Source organism: Sceloporus occidentalis, unplaced genomic scaffold (assembly GCF_023333645.1).
Source record: "Sceloporus occidentalis isolate IW3139 unplaced genomic scaffold, rSceOcc1.0.p SCAF_18, whole genome shotgun sequence".
NCBI classification, from domain to species: domain Eukaryota; kingdom Metazoa; phylum Chordata; class Lepidosauria; order Squamata; family Phrynosomatidae; genus Sceloporus; species Sceloporus occidentalis.
This window is the reverse complement of record NW_028316998.1, coordinates 7,920,191-7,937,186: the sequence shown is the minus strand read 5'-3', so window position 1 is coordinate 7,937,186 and position 16,996 is coordinate 7,920,191.

The window sequence follows — 16,996 nt, the reverse complement described above, 5'->3', positions numbered from 1 at the left end:
CCACTTCATCAGAATTGTATATGTGCGAGGGCCGCACTCATTTTTCACTGTGAGAAAATATGGCCTTTAATAAAATATGCAGATTAAAATAAAGTAAATGACACAAAACGTTTACTTTTCCTCTCACTGATTTCTGGGATTTCTGGGCCTACAAATTCAAGATTCTGGATAAGTAAAAATAAAATAGTTCTATTTATTTTAGGGATGCACTAAAATGAAAATTCTGGACCAAAACCAAAAATTCAGGGTTCACTTAGCCGAAACTGAAAGTGACCCCCTCACACACTTTTAATAAAAGTAAGTTACAAACCACAATTGTACAAAAAAATTATATATTATGATTGTTAACAGCAATCTCAGGCATACCCAGATTCCAGCATGTACTGGTTGGCTGGGCATTGTATTTTTTGTCCAATTTTAGTGTTTTTATTAAAAGTAACACAACAATATGACTTGGCATGATAGGAGTGTGATTGCTAACAGCAAACACACTCTTTTTATACCCAGGCAACCAACGAATGCTGGAACCTAGGCATGATGGGACTGTGGTTGCTGTTAGCAGATTGCTGTTAGCAATCACACTCCTATCATCCCAAGTCAGCCAATACATGCTGGTACAGGGTGGCTGTAAGTGCAGACCCCATTCTGCTGGCAGCATCAATACACAAGGGGGGCAGCTAGCCAGGTTTCAGCATGTACTGGTTGACTTGGCATGATAGGAGTGTGATTGCTAACAGCAAACACACTCTTTTTATACCCAGGCAACCAATAAATGCTGGAACCTAGGCATGATGGGACTGTGATTGCTGTTAGCAGATTGCTGTTAGCTGTTAGCAATCACAATCCTATCATCCCAAGTCAGCCAATACGTGCTGGTACAGGGTGGCTGTAAGTGCAGACCCCATACTGCTGGCAGCATCAATACACAAGGGGGGCAGCTAGCCAGGTTTCAGCATGTACTGGCTGACTTGGCATGATAGGAGTGTGATTGCTAACCGCAATCACAGTCCCATCATGCCTAGGTTCCAGCACTTACACATCCATGCTATCACACACACATAAATTCATTCATTCACAGATTCATTCCCTCAATCAGACATACTCATTCACACAACCTCCCCCACCCCCTTACCTGCTCTACAGCTCTCGATGCCGCTCACAGACTTCAGCAGGGGGCGCGGCCTCCCTCGTTCTCCCCACAGAGGAGGCAGGACTGGAGCAGAGAATGGACCCTCCCACAAGTAAGCAGCAGGGCTCTTGTGATCCTGGCTGCTGATCTCACCTCGAGGTTCAGCGGGCCACATTTGGCCCGCGGGCCGCATGTTGGACACCCCTGGTCTAGTTGTTTACAGACATATAGAACACAAGGCATATTCTCAATACTCAGATCAGCTGATTAGTAGCTTACCTATGCTGCCAATTTATGCAAAAAGTGTGTATGGACACAAACCAGATTTATATTCAATAGAGATGATCCATACTTCGCTCGTCACCATACCTGGGAACACTCCGGATTTCACGCAGAAACTCTAGAAGATGCGCTGCTTTTCCAGGTCGACACAAGACACACTCCGTTGCAGCATTCCGGCAGCATCCAGCAAGAGAGCCATGCTGCTAAGACCGCTTCTGACCGCGTGCACACACCTTGCCGCCCAGTGGCAGCAGTGCCTCAGCTCTTCGTCCCGTCCGTTTTAAGACATGACGTTCAAGGGGGCGGGCTCACAGAAGAGTTACTCCTGACAGGGAGAGGATCATCACATTGGAGGACAGCAGGGAAAAAAACCCACAAAAATGTAAGTATTACCGAAAAATAGTTAGAGGTTATAGGAAAGTGGACTCATATTCAAGGGAGAGGGGAAGAGGAGAAATTTCCTTGGGACAAAAATAAGTAATACAAAAGGGGGGTGGCTGGGTTGTGGTATTACAAAATCAATAGGGGGGCTGGGGGAAATAAACATGGCAGTGGGGCATCAATAGACAAGAGGATGGTTGGGCATCACATTAGCCAATACAAAAAGGGTGGAGGCATCAATACACAAGGGAGGGGGTTGGCTGGGGCATCATATAAATTAATATATAAGAGTGTGGGGGCATAAATGCACAACAGGGGCAATACACAAGGTTGGAGGGGCACATCAATACTAAAGGGGGTCTGGGGCATCAATACACAAGGGGCAAAAATACAAAAGGGGCAGTTAATGACAAAGCAGTGTAGAAAAAAATGTTCTATGCTTTAGTGTGGCAGAGCCTGTCCTGGTGTGTGTGTTTTGGTGTGGGTGTGGCAGAGCCTGTCCTGGTGTGTGTGTTTGGGTGTGGGTGTGAAAGAGCCTGTCCTGGTGTGGTGTTTGGGTGTTGTACGGAAAAGCCTGTCCTGGTGTGTGTGTGTGTGTGTGTGTGTGTGTGTTTGGGTGTCGGTGTGGCAGAGCCTGTCCTGGTGTGTGTGTTTGGGTGTCGGTGTGGCGGAGCCTGTCCTGTTGTGTGTGTTTTGGTGGCAGTGTGGCAGTGTGTCCTGGTGTGTATTTGGTCATCTGTTTCCTGGCACTTTACTTTCTGTAGGAATAAATAGAACTATTTGATTTTTACTAATCCAGAGATAAAACACCCTCCTGAATTTGTAGTCACTTCAGAGGACAAAACATTCTAGGCCCAGAACTCAGTGAGAGGAAAAGTGAAGGTTTTGTGTTTTTTACTCTATTTCTATCTGCATATTTTATTAAAAAGGATCAGCAACAGCAAATTGTGGCTTCGGGTGTATCATGACTTTTTTTTAACTGTACTGATTACTCCCAATCCCATCACATAAGTACCCATTGTACAGCGCTACGGAATTTGATGGCGCTATATAAAACAATAAAATAATAATAATTGTATCTACATCTGCCTAGCACTGATGTCATCTTTATCCAGTACACATTGATGCCGAGTAGTTAACATTCTGTCTATTCCCAGGTACTTATCTGGGCCTTTTAACACTTTTGATTCCTGGGATTTTGATAATAATGTGGTATTCTGTTGTCGTAAGGGAACAATTTAATATAGTTTTTGAAATAATGATTTTTAGCTATTTGGATGGTAAATAGTGTGGCTCAGATAGGCGAGTGTAAGGCGTGTGGCGTGTGGGTACAAAAGCTCAACCACGCAATACAATACATGGGGCTGGTGCCCAAATATTTCCAGGACTGCTTTTCATTCCCAGTCTGGCCCTGTTATAATGGTTTCATTCATAAAAAGTATGTACCAGTCTATAGCAAGTGTATTTCCCCATACCATAGCATTTGCCCTTTTCATCCCATCTATACACACATTTTTATTTATATATATATATATATTTTGCACCCCAATTTAGTGCTATTTAGTAGTAAAACTCTACATCTTTAACCTCCAGTCTATTTTCTAATCTCCCCAAGCATTATATCCCCTTTTGTCTTTGTCACACTGTATCATTCTATATTTTAAAGAACTGGCTAAAAATTGCCAGATTTTACTAATTTATGACGTAAAGTCATGATTTATAAAGACACGGAGGCGAGCATTATGCTTATCTCTTTTCTTTATTTCCCTCAGCAGCAAAGAAAGAGAAAAAATGTTAACAAATGACAAAATATAAACACACAAACACCAATCAGAAGTATACATATATATATCCAATGAGGGACTTCCATGGATACCCCTCCTCTTCCTATATATACTTCTGTATCCCAAGCCTCTTCCTCTTTTCTTTGAACGGAACCGAAGAGCAGGGAACCAGACAAACAAGAACTGGAAACTCCGAAGAATCGAAGAAAACCGTCACACCAACCACAGAATGGACGGAAAAAAGTAAACCAACCAGGAACCGGATAGCCAGAAGACCTCAAGCTGAAAGAGAACAGAAACCGAGAGAAGTGAATCACAGGCAACAAATAAAAGAACACACATCCATGGTCAGTGACGAAAAAAAAAAATATATATAAACATAAACAATACTAACACGACAGAACCATTGTGATAAATAATATAATACAGCGCACAATAAAAAACAAACAAATCAAGGTATGGGTGGGAAATACAAATACAACAGAAGGAAAAAACAGCGAATCAGGGCGGGAATAATGCTCGCCTCCGTGTCTTTATAAATCATGACTTTACGTCATAAATTAGTAAAATCTGGCAATTTATAAAGACACGGAGGCTCCCATTATGCTAGTTCAAAGCTGGTCGATGACTGCCGCAGAAAAATGAGTCAAAGGCTTGAAATAAAATTCCCGAAACGTAGACTCCCTGGACTAATCCGCCGACTTGAGGAGATCCTCCAACCGACAACCCAGAAAGGCAACCTTAGATGCCATGGCCCCCCTAACAGAATGAGGGCCAAAAATGGAAGTATCAACACCTGCAGCTTCCAACAACCATTTGACCCACCGTGCCAAAGTGGTAGTCGTCACCGGCAAATGAGGCCTACGAAAGGACAAAAATAGTTCGGGACGTGAACCGTCCCTAAAAAGAGCAGTCCTCTCCTCATATGCCTTAAGACATGCCACAGGGCACAACTGAGGCTGAAGAGGAAAAGAGGGATAAAAGACAGAAAGAAGAGACGTTTTGGTCCGTCTGGAAATGTCGAACTTAACACCCTCCGGGGTAAAGGACCGGGATGAAATCAGGAATCCCAGGAATTCCATAGATTGGGAGGGAAGAAGATCTGACTTCTCCCAATTGAGCAGAAAACCCAGGTTCTGCAGGAGGGACGTGGTCCATGACAGGTGAAGGTTCAGGGTACGAACGTCTTGCGACATAATGAGCAAATCGTCTAAATAAATAATTAGCCGCACGCCGTTTTTTCGCAACCTGCCCACCACCGGCTTCAGAAGCTTGGTGAAACACCAGGGTGCCGACGAGAGGCCGAATGGCAGGCTCGTGAACTTCCACTTCTGTGACTCCCAGCGAAACTGAAGGAAGTCCTGATGCTCCGCAGCTATGGGGACCGTCAGATAGGCGTCCTGGAGATCGAGCTTGACCATCCAATCGCCCACCTGCAACAAGTCTCTCAGACAGTGAATGCCCTCCATCTTGAAATGCTGGTAGGACACAAAGGCATTCAACGGGCGAAGGTTGATAACGGGACGAACACCGCCGCCCTTTTTGGCCACCAAAAACAGGTTGCTCAGGAACCCCGGCGAGGCGTCGGGGATAGGGCATATAGCCCCTTTTGTAAACAGAGCCTGAACTTCCTTGGAGACCAGAGATCTGTCTGTCTCCGAAAACCGAATCTCCCCGGGTACCACGTATTGGACCGGGGTCTGGATAAAGTCGATGTGATAGCCCCACACTGTATCCAGAACCCAGGGATCCGCTGTCAGGGATTTCCAGACCGCGAAGCAGAAGCGCAGTCTGCCGCCGACCTGAGACGTGGGAGGTAAAGAGGTTAGTTGTGTACTTACCATAAGGCCGCTTGCCTTGGTAGGATCCTCGAGCTCCTCTGTTTTGCCAGGGCCGTTGACGCTGGGGGAAGAATGGAGTAGGCGCCGGCTTGTGCTCCTGGAAGTGGGATCTTGAGAGACCGGGGCCTCGAGGACCGTGGTATGGCCCCCTGGAACTACGGCCCGGTAGACGGCCCCTCTGTCTACTGGCCCCGCCAAAAACCTTGCCCCGGAACACTTTGCGCATATTAGACTGCGCCTTGTCTAGAGCCGTAAACGTATGGACGAACGAACCCAGATCCTTGACAAAATTGTCACCAAAAAGTAGACCTTTTGCCTGTGGACCAGGCTCAGACACTGCCATATTGACTAGTTTCGGCTCAATCTTGAGCAAAATCGCCTTGCGCCTCTCCGAAGCCACCGCTGTATTGGCGTTGCCAACGAGGCAAATAATGCGCTGCAGCCATCCACGCAGCTCCATAAGATCCACCGGGGTATTGTCAGAGAGAGCAGACTCTACTACCTCAAAGGCCTTAGTAGCCGGGCCCAAGATATCCAGGATCTTATCCTGACAATTCCTAAGGGAAAATTCCAGACCCTTCTTAGACTTCCAGCCCGACTTGCTCAAAAATTGGGCGATCTTGGGATCAACCTCAGGAGTGGCACAGGCGTCATCTGGCACAGATGGCCTAGGGCATTCAGCCCGCAGCTTATTTCTAGCCGCTTTATCCAAAGGTTTTCGAACCCTGGAGGCCACATATTGGGCAACGTCGGGATCAGTTAGTCCCCCATCCTCAGGAGCAGCATCCTCACAAGAGGAGGCTTCGGCCTGGTCCGAACAAACAGATGCCTCCTCAGAAGTCGACTCAGAGTCTGACGAATCGGAAAAAGACTTTGCCTTTTTCCACTTACGCATCGATTTTGCCCGATGGTGGGCTCTCTTACGTGGTGCAACCACGTCCTCAGTGACAGGGCGTACCTTGTCCGTCTTGCTAATTTTGGAGGGCAAAGGCGCAATATGGCGAGATTTAGCGGAGGCCTTACGCCCGGATAGAACCTCTGAAGTGCCATGTCCAGCAAGGTCAGGATTAGGTAGCATGGCAGCACGGCTTTAAAAGCAGAGGCAATTGATTGAGTGATGTTGGAGGACATAATACCCATGGCAGATTGTAGTGCCTGATTGACTGATTTGGACATAGTAGCATCAAGCAAAGTGTGGAATTCCTCAGAGGTAAGGGCATCCCCCTGAGAATCATGTGGGCCTGAACCCTCAGCATGAGAGCCAGCAACATGCTGGCTAGAAACCATTGGCAGTTCAGCCGAGGACATGGACTTGTTGGGGAACATGACCCGAGGAAAACTAGCCCAGTAGGGTGAAAAACGGAGAAAACCCCGAGCAAATTACCGAAAAATGGCGAGGAAATAGAACAGCCGAGCACTGGAGACAACAACTGCGCGGCAGTGAGTGAGAAAATGGCCGCCGCAAACCTAAACGGCCGACGTAACGCCTGGTAAGGGAGGAAAAAGGGTACTTACCCAAAACAAAGATGGCCGCCGCGCGTCCGGCGAGAATCGCGCATGCGCGAAAACCTAAAAGAACAGGCCGCAGATGCCGAGGCAGAGCGGCAGACAAAGGAGAAACGCCGAGCGGTGACGGTAAAAGGTAAGAAAAACGCACACGGAAAACGGGGAAAAGCCATACAATAAGGCAGGACAGCCTCCCCGAACGGAGGGGAGAGGGGGGGGGGTGAACCGGAGAACACCACAGCAAACAAAGCGACCAAACACCACAAATAACACAAGTAAATGGGAGTACTTATCTCTGAGGGAGCAGCAAAGAAAAGAGGAAGAGGCTTGGGATACAGAAGTATATATAGGAAGAGGAGGGGTATCCATGGAAGTCCCTCATTTTTTTCGCCTACTTCCAAGGTAACCCCCACAAAAGCAGCTTCCACCTACAGATTTCACTATGCATTTAAATACACTACAACATCTGTATCACATACGTCAATGAAGGTTTTTCCTTGAAGATTTTTCACATATAGAAAGTGATCCTGTTTTCTACCAGCTCAAGGATTTCCGCCATGCCAGCGTTAACCTAGCTTGAGGTTTTGTAGGACAGTATTCTCAAATATTCAAATGTTCTCCTGTCGTTCTCATATATGCATTTGCTACCTGGTGGAGATGATATGGTCAATTGCAGAATGAGAGGGGCTAATTTGATTCTATAGGAATGTGATGTGAAGATTTCCTCTTTTGAACCTGGACTCCAACTAGTGCCCTATTCAAGGTGTGAAATGTTACAAATGAGTTGCTTTTAAGTCTAGCTTCAATGTAAAGTAATCCACCATATGCCTGGATCCCCTCATACATAGTGGATTCTTTTGATATGCTAAGTGACCATATGGCTAGCATAATTTATGCTGTTTGGAAGGGATTGTGAAGCCTGTGGTACTGAGTAATAAGAAGCTAGCATGGCAAATCTATGGACCTCAGAAAATGGACAAAAAATTATAAATGTGAAAATGATCTCTGTGGTGAGCACAGGAAAGAAAAGAAAATCTACATTCTCTGTTTGGACTGGTATTGTTAGACAACACACAGGGGGTAGGGCACTTATGGTTTCTATAGGTACACCATCCCTACTCTTCCCTATACCACCTCTGGGCCGGCATATACAGATGAACTGAGAAGGTATAAATCTAATGAAAAAAATGTCTAGTGTGCTTACTAGGGGCCAAAATCTAATTTTGAATAAGTTGCTATATTTCCTTGTCAGAGCCCTACAGACAGAAAAACTGTTACATTAACCTCCAAGTAAGTAGCTAGGTTTTCTGTTAATTTCCTTTTTATTGTCATCAGTTTGGTGTAAATAATCTGTTTATCATCTGTTTTTGTATGCACTGTAACTATTTTTTGTTTATAATAAATATTCCTTTAATAAGTTCTGCCTTTGTCTGGTAAAGACTCATGTTACCCGATTAGACTAATTTACTGGTAATTTAAAATTGCATTGATATCGTCGACTAGATTGTAAACTTGCTTCTCCTATGCACCAGTTTGTTAATGTATGTGTTAGGCTAGGTTTCCACTTGGGTTTTTGTCCTGCGTTTTTTTTCTTGATGAAAAACGCCAAGAAAACTGCCACTGCATTTTCCTGCGTTTTGGCGTTTTTTTCTGGAGTTTTTTCTGGCGTTTTAGCCTTTCTGTGGAAATTGCTTTTTTTGACCTTAGGCAGTTTTTCCAGCCTTTACACGTTAGACGTTTCACCCAGCTAAAAGGGTTTAGGATAAATGGCAAGTATCTGCCCCCTGATGTCATTTACTTGGTAGAGTTCTACTTAAACACCCCGGCGGACCCTTTTGTCACTTTTCTGTGGTTTGTAAGGAGTGCTTTATTCCGAATGTCTGCTCCTCTAGGAAGATTGGCCCCAAATGATGGTGCAAATTGTTTGCTGTTGCTTTTGGCACGCAGGATCCAGTTGATGCGTCGCGTATGTTTGTTTGTAATGGCATGTTTGTTCCAAATGGTGTAGAATTCAATATGAACTTTGTTTTGTGTGAAACTGTTTGTTTCCAGCCTATTTCTCGTAGGACACACAGATACTGGGTCCATCCTCTGCATTGTAACTGTGGAAAAAACGCCATAAAAAACGCCAAGGCAATAAACCCACATGGCTTTTTCATGGCGTTTTTTCTCTCCCATAGACTTCTATTGGAGAAAAACGCCAAGATTTCCTTGCAAAAAACGCCAGAGTGTCAACATGCTGCGATTTTGAAAAACTGCCACAGAGCCCAAAAAAAGCAGAAAAACGCCAAAGAGGACTGAAAAAACGCCGAACAAAAAACGCCAAGTGGATATGGCATTCTGCGATTTCCTATTGAAGAAGAGCTAACATCTGGCTGCAACGTTTTTTCACTAAAAAAACGCCAGGTGGCGCTATTGGCGTTTTTATGGGCGGTTTTAGCAAAAAAAAAAACAAGTGGAAACCTAGCCTTACTGTATCTAAATTGTTCTTCTGACTGTAACAGCACTGCGGAATCTGCCAGAGCTTTATAAATTAATGTAATGTAATGTGTTAAAGCATTTTGTGGATTTTAGTCTAATTTGTGGGACCAAGGCGCACCCCATTTTTAAAATTGTCTTGGTGGTAGCAGCCTTATGATATTAATTATATCAGTGCAATTAAGTGTGGATGGTATTAAGGGGCATTTATATAATTGTTTCTGGTCTATGCCAGGCAGAATTTGAACCCTTTCACCACCAGAGCCAAGTCATGTGCATGCTTGGAGTAGGGTGCCCAAGTGACAGTCTGAGTAGTAGAAATTGCTCCTCTTAAGTTTCTGTTTCTGTGTTTAGCATGCCAACATACACTCAGTTGATGTATTGGCAAGGTGTAGCAAAACATTTTTGTAATGTAAATATGGATTACATCATGCAAGTGAACAATGGGCCATACTGAATCCTATAGGATCCCAAACCCTTCTGCCTGCTGGCATGGGCGGAAGAGCCAATGGGTATATTAGACAAACATGTTGACACTAAGATGCTTATGTGGAAATTAATGGTATAATTATGAGTGTTTCAGGAAGAAATGTGTTTCTTGAACTTTTGAACCTAATATATTGAAGTAATTTCAAAATGAGCAACTACTGTCTTGACTGAGGTTGTCTGTTACTGAACCACAATTCTTTTAGAGAATTATTACCTTAGACATCCTTCACCAGCTTCTCCATGCCTCAAAAATCGAATGTCTCACATAACCACAACTCACACACCTAACACAGAGGTCTTTTCTCCCAACATTAAAGAAAATCTCCCATTAAATGTCCCAAATAAACAATAATAATAAACAATAATTATCCAAACTATGTTTCAAGGGAAGTTACTTGGGAAAACCACTGAACTTTCCAAACATAATTTATCTCTGCTGCTATAACCTTGGAATGCTTGCTTTTGTGTTCTGTCAGAATTTGTTTACACGCTCGCATTATATGTAGAAGATGTGAGCTTCCAAGGTATGCTGGCCTGAAGGTCTTAAAGACCATATAAATCATCAGACCTAGCAAACCTACAGCATGGTCCTGAGTGTTGGAAGAACATGGTACAAAGTGGGCAACAATTTCCACACTCACAGATCTAAAAGCTTTGAAAACAGATCCAAAGAGTTTTCAATTACACGGGTCTGATATTTGGCCATTATTAATCCAGTGGCAGATGGTTGAACAAAGTCTTAATTATCTCATTTTCTCTTTTGGGTTAGCAATTGTGCTTTATATAGATAGATAGATTAGCCCATCTGCCTAGCTTTAAGGTATTGTGTACATAATAAATGCAAACATTCTTATTCTACTTTTACTTTTAAATTGTGATAATTTAGTACTAAAACAAACCTTCATTCTATTGTATTTTCACCTTAAGAGAACAATTAGTAAACAAATTGTAAATAAACAAGAACACTTAAACTAACACAATCTTGGGTGGATGGCTGTGTTCTTTCTTTGGTCTTACTTTCACACTGTAAAGGTATGTTAATGTGGTTTTTTTCTTATGCAAAGAAAACTCAGATGGAATTTTAGTATTAGCATTACTAAAAAATAAACGTGAAATTCATGAATATGGCTAAAACTTTTCTCCAACATTTAATGGCTATAGTAGACGATTTGCAAAATAATAGCTACTTTTCTTGCCCAAATCAGACATCTGAATTTGAGAAACATGATCACCATGGAGTCTATTACTTGTTTGTTGGAGCTCTGTTCAATTTAGTTGGTAAAAATGTTTATGCGTACATGTTTAAACATTCAGCCTTTTACATATACTGTTTATACTTACAAACTCAGTTATATTAGTTACTGTATTTCTTATAACTGAACCTATTAAATATGGGCAGATGCTACAATCAGGGACTGGATCCACTAAGTGTTCTTTGGGTTTGAAAAAACATGTTTCCAAAATCTAACACTTAAAACCTCGCCTAAGATTTATGCCATACAGAAAGGGATCTTAACTTAATTTCTACTGAATATGCATGATTATTCCAGCACATTATGTTATCTCGTCTCCTTTGCTAAATTGCCGGTTTTTGTTGATCCAGGAAGCACGGGTGCAAATGAGGAGTAGGGAGTAAACCGCAGGACAGAAAATTGATAAATAATGTTGTTGTTTGTGAAATTACTTATACTAAAAGCTGTGTATTGTGCAATTGTACTGTATATGCATGTACTGTACATGTATATGTTTGAATGCATAAGGGAAATGTGCTTATATATATATATTCGTATGTATCAACATGGGTAAATGGACCTTTGGTAACAGATGGGGGGATGTATTCAAAAAACTGTGGCATGCTAAAGTTCTCTTTAAAGAAGTGCCTTGTCTCCGTTTGCTGATTGGAAAATCTGTCAGGTAGATCTACAAAGCAGAACAAGTAATATATAAATTACATTTAAATAATGGTATATTACTATAGTTGCTTTAATAAGCCACAACCAGTCAAATCATTCAGTTTGTTCATAAATATTGAGGGTTTATAGAGTCTTTATATATATAAACACACTATTGTTCATAGTACTTAATCTATGCTGGATTTCCCTGTCTTCAGACGAGATCCCCCTACCCTGATATCATATAATTCCTGTGTGTATTCCAGATTCCCAAAGTTTCCAAATTGCCCAGTAAAGGATTAGCCACGTTGTGTGGCCATCAATGACTAAGCTCCACGTAAACAGACCAAATGGGACATTACACCTAACTTCCAAGTTATAACAGCTGTCTTTGAAATGCGGGAAACACTGCTCTAATGGATAGAACACTCCATGTGTTATAGACCTTCCTAATGTCTCCTCTTTAGAGTCTTTATTTAAGTGCAAAGTCTATTATTATGAATGATTGTTTTATATAGTGCCATCATATTCCCCAGCACTGTAGAATGGCTGTATCACTCCAAAGAGTAGAACTCAACCTCATATGCTGTAGCAAACAGGGTTTAACATAAGACACTTATTTGCACGTTCTTCCTTGTATCATGGTCAGATCTTTACATGTAATGATTTATTCATTTATTTCAGTTGTGTAGTATATATGGTTTACTCTAATGAAAGTACCACAAACTCATTGAAGTGTTCGGCTTATTTCTGTATATGCTCGACCCGGGGAGACTTTACCAGTCTGGGGACCACACTCTTCTGCTACGAACGGGAAGCAAGTCCTAGACACAGTGTGTGAATAAATCTTACTTTGTTTATTATGCGTACGCGAGCTTCTTTTATAGTATATATGAGGAGGTGCACAGAAAGTGTGTACGTATACAGGTATATGTATACTGTATACAGGACAATCTTGACCTTTTCAAGGAGGGTTAGTGTAAAACATCACAAGGTATATGTCGCTAGACATTGGCTTTGTTTTTATACTACTTTTTTCAATAAATGTATTTTTATACCAACCGGCCTTCTGTGGGTTCATCAGTTGGAGTATGAATATGCATTAATTTTCTCACACTTTTCTCTTTATTATTGTGTTTTGTTCCTGAGGGCGCCACTTTTTTGCACCCTGCATCCAGTGCTCATGCCGCCATTATGGAACTTCGCTCAGGTGATGTGACCAATCATGCTGTGTTGTTACTTCCCATTTCCATGTTCAAGTTTATGTGGTTAGCTACAGACTTTTGCAAATTTAGCAAAACCTTTTCATTATGTTTAATTATTTTGGTGGAATTTCATATGCAAATTGCAACAAGGCTCATCGTTTTCTTAATGGCATCCAGTAATGAGAGTTAGACAAATGGCAAGGCCTAAAGCTATTTGCTCTTAGGTTAGAATTATTTTTCTTCTTACATGCTTGTCTCTTAAGCCTATTCCCATAGCAATATCTATCTCTCTCGTGCTCTCTCTCTCTCTCTCTCTCTATATATATAGAGAGAAAGAGAGACAGAGTTTCAGTATAACAATTTCAAGCATGCATAAACAAATGGTCTTACTTTGGTCTTAAATCATACAAATCATGTCAGGGTTGACATGCCACCGCTATGAGCAACGTCCAGGAACCTAAAGAATTTCAAAAGTAATAAATAAATACCATCAATACCAGGAGAGTAGAAAGCATGTAACCCAAACCCAAATGTTATTGTTTAGAACATTAGCTCATGTTAACAATGCATTTTCTATATATATTTTTATTGACATTTATTAGATAGAATGTGTTTTGGTGCTCAATGGCCAAAACATGTCCTTACTTTCAGGATTTCACAAAGTGAGAAAAATGAAACAATTAACTTCAAAATGAACATTGTGAGGTCCTACCCTCAACCTTATTCAATGCATAAGGGAAACATATGGTTGGAAGTACATACATAATAGAATATAGTCTGATTATAGGGCTTAATACAGCTTGCCATGTTGTTGCTTACGGGATATCAACATGTGGAACGTTAACTTTCATATATTTTCATATATGTACATATACATATATCTATACATATCATATTTCCCATGTCAGGAGGATTTCCCTCCTCTGCTGTGCATCCACCCGTTCCTGTGTATGTCTGGAGTTTTTTCATTATGCTCACTATTTTGCTCGCTCAAAGGGACTACAAAGGCTAATATTCTAGTAACCCTGGTCCAATTGGCACAATCATCCATCTATCATAGTTGCACTATTTTCCATCAACATTGCTCTTTATAGAAAATCACTTTTTTTATCATTTAGCATTGATGGGGCATTAACAGCCACCGCTACCCTGATATTTGGTAACAAACCTGTCTGCAAGCAGGTTACTACATTGTAGTTCAATGTATACCTTATCCCTGGATTTCTTCCCTTTTGTTTGATATACTACTTAGTGTGATTTTAGAAATAGTGGGAATTTAAATTGTGCCACTGGAATAGGGTAGCCTCTCCCTGATCCTGGATGTTTTTCTGTCTGGTTTTTTTTTTGGTACTGCCCTTTGTCCATTCTTTAGTGTCCTTCTTTTCATCTTTCTGTACACCTTGCTTTGAGGTCCTTTCTAGCTATGCTATGTGGTTTGGGGGGGTTAAAGTACCACTAAGAATCTCAATCTGAGTGCCTTGGAGCCACCAAATATGTGCACAGCATTACCGTGATAACAAAATAGGCATCGTTGCCCGAAATGCCACTTAAAAAATCAAATTCGTACTAAATAGCAAAATTAACTGAATTATTTCAGTCTGCATCACCTGAAAAAGCCAAAATGTAAACGTCAATGGAATAGTAACACAAATTGTTTTCTCTGTGCATTTCAGAATAAGCAGACTTCGGGAATTAAAAACAAGAACACATTTTTATCCAGCAGATACACAGCAAGAGCAGTTTTCTTAATGGGGGAGGGTTGCTTTAATATAATAGATACCAAGTCGTTGAATTCACTTTCCATTAAGATTCACCCATCATCCGTGATGACAGGTCTGCTTTTGATAAATGAAAAAGACCTTGCTGTATACATTAAGTTTGTGAAACGTCTAGCAAATATATAGATCATAGGATAAAAAAAGAAGTAATGTAATATGTACCAGCATGTACTCCAGAATACAGCACCATGACCTCACAGTGCAAGAATAGAGGACCCATTTACCGGTGTAGAAAGTGCCCTAGTTCTGCCCTCTCTGGATATAATCCAGTTTCTCAGCATATAGGTGATGGGAATGACATAATCTCAGAAAACAGTTATTGATACAAGGAAACTATATACCATCTGCATCAATGTTTTGTCAGCAGTGACAGGTATCCCTGTTGTGAGATGGCTTTACTGATTGGATTTTATGTATGCAGGTAAGCGAGAGACAATCCATTTATATGAACCAATATTGCAGGTTATTACTTTATATTATGGTGTGCTTGTACACTAGTATTTTATAGCAGTATAAAATATGTTAGTTTAAGTGCATACCAGTACTAGTGAATATTAGCAAAAAAATAATTATAGGAAACAAAACTAAAGCATATTTACCAATGTATCAAGACTTAACAAATGGTTTTGTGCATTAAATCTATCAATGTTCCTGTTCATTTTCTCTGCAGTGGAAAGACTACCTGAGACCCCCAAACTGACCTCATCCATAAATGGCAAGGGGCCGTACGTCATATCTGATCATCTCTGCATGGAGAAATTGGCTCAGTTGCCAAGGCAATAGACCGTGACTTAGGATTTCTTCCAGTAGCTCAATGACCTGCTTAGTATGACCTTGAAGAATTCATTATCTACCCAACCAAGAAATTCTGTTTTATGGTTGCCATACTAAGTGATGGAATATACTTGCGTATCTGTGAGATGTTTTAGATACACATAAATATTGTCACTGCTCATTAACTGGTGATCAAGCTTTCCTTCTTATACAAATACACAATGCTGGGGTCTTTATGGAAGGGCAAACAATGAAGATTGCATGCACGGCTGTCTCATTTCAGTGTGTTGATGTACTGTACATGTATTACATTTTCCCAGTATTCATTATTTAATAAACTGGTTCCCTGCACCCAGAGACATGGGAGAGTTTACTTATGAATTACACTATCTAACTTACAAAATGTAACGAAGGGATTTCAATAAATTGCAGTAAATATATGTCCTACAAAAACGACATTCTAGACATCTGTCTACTATCCTGTGTTACCTTCCCTTCCCCCTCCTCACTCTTTGAATGATTTGAACCATTTGGCAACTCAAGCAAATGTTAGCATCAGTTCATGTGTGGGCTTGCATTTTCGTCCATTTTGTGTTTTTTTTTTATTTCATTTTTGGTTTGCGTTTCTATAGTTTACAAATGTATGAATTGAGTCATATATTGTGCTTTTTAGTTAAATATATTTTTTTAATCCGCTGAAAATTTTCACATCACATAATAAAATAAGAGAATTCAAAAAAAAACAAATTTTACCTTTTTTTTCTTTCAATTTTTTTTTCTGCTGACCGATATTTTGGGTAGCAGATTATTTCTTTGCACGTACAGTGGCTTTAATATTTTTGTTTAGTGTAGGGACAGGAGAGGATATTCTTTTTATCTACTAATGATGGTAGTTTAGGAGATAGTTATATTTGGAATATATATCATGAATTATCTTGTTGAATCAACCCTTAGATGTTCTGGTGTTGATCCATATGAGAGTGTAGCTCTTACTAGTTCCTATCTAACCAGAAAATGGGTCAGTATCAAGGGATTAGAAAAATAATAACAAAATATTATGGCCATTTTCATATCTAACACAACTAGGGGTGAGTGGAATTAACTGCTGTTATCTCTTAGTGACTCCTCCACAGAGCACCTCTTCAGATGATGCAGAATAGCTGCAGACCCAGCATTTAGGATGCAGCGCAGGTAACAAGGAAAAGACAAGGAGGGAGAAGGGGGCAGGCACGCGTGACGTCACGAAAGAATGGGCGTTTCCAAAGGTTTAATCATAGCACTTTTCTTCAATTCTAATGTAGCCAGCTCTGCGCCTGCCTTCCCTGCTGCCTACATGTGAGCTGCAGTGTTCCTTTACTCCCCCCCCCCGCCACCTTCTACAGAAACCCTCCTCCCTCTTTTGTGAGGTCTGCAGATAAGAGACAGAAGGGACAGAGCTGGCAGGCGATCCTTACTAT